This window comes from Pyxicephalus adspersus, chromosome 10 (genome assembly GCF_032062135.1).
Source record: "Pyxicephalus adspersus chromosome 10, UCB_Pads_2.0, whole genome shotgun sequence".
NCBI classification, from domain to species: Eukaryota; Metazoa; Chordata; class Amphibia; order Anura; family Pyxicephalidae; genus Pyxicephalus; species Pyxicephalus adspersus.
This window is the reverse complement of record NC_092867.1, coordinates 10,456,879-10,462,282: the sequence shown is the minus strand read 5'-3', so window position 1 is coordinate 10,462,282 and position 5,404 is coordinate 10,456,879. Positions and strand designations below refer to the sequence as shown.

General features: G+C 36.7%; 1 protein-coding gene across 1 annotated transcript in view; it reads right to left on the bottom strand.

Moving 5' to 3' along the window:
* The window catches only part of GOLGA7B (golgin A7 family member B), a 36,268-nt gene that overhangs the window by 11,966 nt on the left and 18,898 nt on the right, over positions 1–5,404 (bottom strand). The window lies entirely within an intron of this gene.

Here is a 5,404-nt window from a genome sequence, read left to right as displayed (position 1 = left end):
AAAAAAATTAGAATAGCAGGATATGTAGATAAACATAAACATAACCAGCCATTATTAAACCTAACTATATAAACATATAAACATATCCGACATCTGTACATATCAATCACAAACAACAGGTTTACTGAAAAAAAAAAGGACTAAAAAGAAATATCAATAGCGCACTTTCTATGATGAAACCAAACTTCCCAGTTTTTAATAAAACCTGTAAAGCGGTTTTGGGACAAAGCGAAAATTCGTTCATAAGAGCAATGATCATTAATATCTTTAACAACTTCGGAAAGTGTCGGGACTTGTAGGCTTTTCCACTTGCGTAATATAGAGATTTTAGCACTTAAAAGCGCATGAGTAACAACTACCCTAGCTTTAATAGGAACATCTTCTATTCCTAAATGAAGAAGTGCTAATTTGGCTTCAGGTTTGATATGAACACATGAGATCTCCGAAATCAGGATAAACATTTGATTCCAAAAGGATCTGAGCGAAATACACTCCCATAAAATATGGTACAATGAGCCAATTTTTCCACATTGTCTCCAGCATAAATTTGATTCGGATCTAGAGAAATGTACCATCTTAACTGGTGTCAAATACCAATGATTTATCACTTTTTGGTACATATCCCAATGGTCCGCACATTTAGTGACTTGATATGTTGCATTTAGTGTATCTAACCATATGTTATCGGGTATCTCAATATTCAAATCTATTTCCCACTTTCGCATTGTTGAGAATTTACAAAATCCCAGGTTAGAACTGATTAGTCGATAAAATTTAGAAATGCCTTTAGTACCTGATGTTAAATTGTTAAAATAAAAGAATATAGAGCTCTCTATAGGGAGTCTATCTGATAGGTCCAAATTTAGCAAACAATGTCTAATTCTCATGTAGGTAAAGAATTCTGTGGTTGGTAAATTATATATCTTCTGCAAAGATTGAAAGGTTTTAAATTTTTTGAAAAAATAAAGATCCTTAATTTTCGTGATCCCATATGAATACCAGGAGGTCAGATTTAATTGGGGAATAAACACCTCTAAAATTTTTAACTCTGGAGTAATGCGCATAGTAGATTGCGCATTTAAATCAGAAATCTGACATTTACTCCAGGTTTGAAGGGTAGCTTGAATTGTTTGATATTCACTAGAAGGCATATCAAATCCCATCTTCATGGCCAACAATAAACTTTGAAAACCGGAATATTTGAGGAACGATAGTTCCATCTCTACCCAAATTTTTCCAATGTCTTTGTTCCACCAATGCTTAATTTGGGCCATAATAGCGGCCATATAGTAACAGCGAATACTAGGTAAGCCCAATCCACCGAGTTTCCTTTCCTTGATCATAATAGAATACTTACAACGGGCTTTCCTATTAAGCCAAACATAAGTAGAGAGATATTTTTGTGTTTGAGTAAAAAAAAGTTACTGGAACTGGTATACATATCGTCCGAAATATATACAAAAATTTAGGTAATATAAACATCTTAAATGCCGCTATTCTTCCAGCTATAGAGAACTCCTGCTTTTGGAGAGATAGTAATTCTGCTTGCATAGTTAGTAGAAGCTTCTTATAGTTAAAATCATAAAGAGATGAGGTACAGGTTGGTATGTTAATGCCCAAAAATGAAATATGGGATGTTTCCCACAAAAACGGAGAACCGTCACTCCATTTCTCCACAGTACTCAGGGGTATGTTTAGCGGCAGAATATGTGACTTGGACATATTAAGCTTATAGTATGAAGCTTTACTATATTGGTCCAGAACTCCTAAAACCTTCTTCAAAGAAGGCAGCGGTTGGGTCAGTATCAACATAATATCGTCTGCAAATAGACTAATTTTATGTTCTCTACCTGCTATTAAAATACCATGGATCCTCGATTCCATCCTTATTTTTTCAGCTAGGGGTTCGGCCAGTAAAATAAAAATGAGAGGCGAAAGCGGGCATCCTTGTCGTGTACCATTGGAGATATCAAAGCTAAAAGAAAGCGTTCCGGATGTGAAAACTCTAGCACTAGGTGTTGAGTACAAAGATAGAATAGCAGATCTGATCCAGCCTGATATTCCAAATTTATCTAGCACTGCCGATAAATATCCCCAATGCACTCTGTCAAATGCTTTCTCAGCGTCTAAAGAAAACAGTATAGAAGGGCATTTATTTAACTCAGCGAATCTCAGGATATTAATTAGTCGTCTAGTACCATCAGGGGCTTGCCTATTTTTAACAAATCCAACCTGGTCAGGATGGACCAGATCCGGGATAACCAAGGCTAACCTAACCGCCAAAGCCTTTGCATAGATCTTAATATCTGAGTTAAGAAGTGATATTGGTCTATATTGTGTAGGGTTTGAGTGGTCCTTTCCTTCTTTGGGAATAGTAACAATCACTGCTTGAAGCATTTCCTTAGGGAAGAGTCCCCCCTCAGCTGCTGTTTGAAATACCCGTACTAAGTATGGAGAAAGTTGCTCCTTATAAGCCTTATAATATTCATTCGGGAATCCATCTATTCCCGGAGTTTTATTATTTGGCAAAGCACTTATAATTTTCCCTATTTCAGTTATTGTGAAGGGAGCAGAGAGATATTGTAGTTGTGTTGGAGTAATTGTAGGTAGAGAAATGGAATTTAAAAAATGAGATATAGATACATCAGTCGGTTGGAACGTATCACTATTATCCTTTAAATTATAGAGACTTTTATAGTAGTTACAGAAAGCTTCCGCTATTCCTTGGGGACTATAAGAAAACTTATTAGAAGTAGGATCTAAAATAGAAAATATGTTAGATTTAGTTCTTCTAAGTCTAAGTCTCCTAGCTAAATACGCTCCTGGTTTATTACCTAAAGAATATTGGTTAGCTTTCAATTTTTTAATATAAACATCGTATTTAAACAGCAAAAGAGATCTAAGTTGTAATCTAGTTTTAGATAAGGCAGCTATTAATTGTGTAGAAGGAGACTGTTTATTAAGAGTTTCTAAGTCTCTAATAGACTGTAGTAAATTGTTAATTTGTGCCTTCCTAGTCATATATTCGTGTGCGCTAGCTTTAATAAATATACCTCGCATATAGGCCTTATGTGCGTTCCAAACATCAAAAATATTAACTTCTTTCGTATCATTCAGGGAAAAATATAAGTCCTGTTCTTTCAAAAAGTCTTCACGATACGTCGGATGCTTCAACAAAAAAGTTTTCAAACGCCATAAGTGAATAGGTCTAGAAGGTCGGGATCCCCACTCAATCGTCACTGGTGCATGGTCTGACCATGTTATGGGTTCAATGGTTGATTGAGAGATATTGATGAGAGAAGACAAATCTGTTAGAAAGAAGTCAATACGGGAGTACGAACCATGAATTTGCGAAAAATATGTATAATCTCTTTCTTCACCGTGTTGACATCTCCAAACATCGAACAGTCCATATTCTATAAGAAGATTGCGTAAATCTTGAGATCTTCGTTTGGATTTAGTTTTTGAATCCAAAAGCGAATAAGGAGTGGCGTTGAAATCACCTCCTATCAACAGGGTTCCTTGTTTAATCTTGGTTATCCTTTTAAAGAGCTTCCTCAGATAAGAGTGTTGATTGTAGTTAGGAGCGTATATATTCACCAGCGTAAAAGTTTCATCCTTAATTTTACAAATTAAAATAAGATATCTGCCATCTTCTCCAGCAATATGGTTGAGATATTGATATGGAACAGAGTCTCTTATTGCCGTCAATACTCCACACTTCTTTTTAGGTAAATTCGCCATATATGTGTGAGGGAAACACTTTAGTTTCCATTTAGGCAATTGAAGACTGTGTAAATGAGTTTCTTGAAGGAATATGATATCCGCTTTCAGCTGTTGTAATTCTTTGGATAGTAAGTTTCTTTTAAATGGACTATTAAGACCCCGAACATTTAAGGAAACAAAACGAGTCATTTTTGCAATATTAAGGAAGGGATCGTCATGGCTAAGAGAATCTTTTGATCAATTTTCGTAATACAGATATCTGGATTCAAAACAACAAAAAGAAAGGTAATGGCTGGGTAAACTGAGATGAAAACAGAAAAAAAAATTGAAAAAAATATAAGAAAAAAAGTAATGTTCTCCTGGGATATAACCAGGAATATCGGGCAACAAAGATTCATATTGACTGATTAGAAACTTGTACCTGTGTTAAGAAGGGCTATACAGTAGGTATTGTACCTCTCCATATCACTTATGACCATTCATGAGAAAGCTTTTTTGGAGATGACTGTGACTGAGTTTCAGGTCTGGGGTCCTCCAAATTCCATCTCTGAAGAAGTTGACGACCAGTGTCGATTGATAATACTGAATGAGTTGTTCCTTGATATGTTATAAGCAATTTAGTTGGGTAACCCCATCTATATGCGATCTGGTTTTCTCGCAATTTCTTAGTAATGGGCAACAATTTTCTCCGATTTTGAATCGTCTGGGCAGATAAATCGGCAAACAATTGAATGTTGCGAAATTGTTCTGGAACAGAAGGAGCTTTTCTAGTTGCTAGCATAATTTTTTCTTTAATATGGAAGAAGTGCATACGCACTAAAACATCTCTTGGGGTCTCAGCTGAAAGGAACGCTGGTTTAGGGATTCTGTGGGCTCGATCAATAGTCAGCTCTAATTCTGTTACAGAGGGGATTAAAGCATGACACATTTGTTTGATAAAAGACTCTAACTCACTCACAGACACGGATTCAGGTATCCCTCTGAATTTAATATTATTGCGTCTAGAACGATCTTCCAAATCAGCTACTTTAGATCGAAGCCAGTTTAGTTCAGATGTATGATCTTGATGGGCATCAATCAAAACATTGTGAGCTTCAGAGAATTCTCCCATTTTAGTTTCTATATGTTGTACTCTTTTCCCCAGATTAGAAACGGTTGTATTGAATTTGCCCAGCATCGAATTTAAATCCTGTTGTATGGAATGTCCTAATGACAATAACATATCTTTCAGAGTTGCTGGTGAAAGATCAGTATCACTTACTTGAAAGCGCTCCAGATCTATGTCTGCCGTCAGGCCTTTAGTTGAGGCTGCTTGCTCCGTTACATTTACCATAGGATCCGGTGTCCGTGGTGTATCTGGGTGTGAGAGCAGCGGTGACGGTCTTGAAGAGGTTGTATGTTGAGAAGACTCATCCACACTTTCAGGCGATCTAATTTTGGAGATGGGTGATGGAGAAGAAGCTCCTGCTGATCTTGCGGGAGAAGAGGCCGGAAAGGAAGGACTGCCGCCATCTTGATGTTGACGAGATTGTTGCGGCCTAAAGAAATAAGATAATTTCTGAGGTTCCGGTTTGCTTTTCTTTCGTCTAGTCATGTCCATCAAGGTCCGTAGGGTCTCAATATATCCGAAGGGATCTCGGAGATTCAGAGTAGCTGTAAAGAATCGTCGCTATAGCCC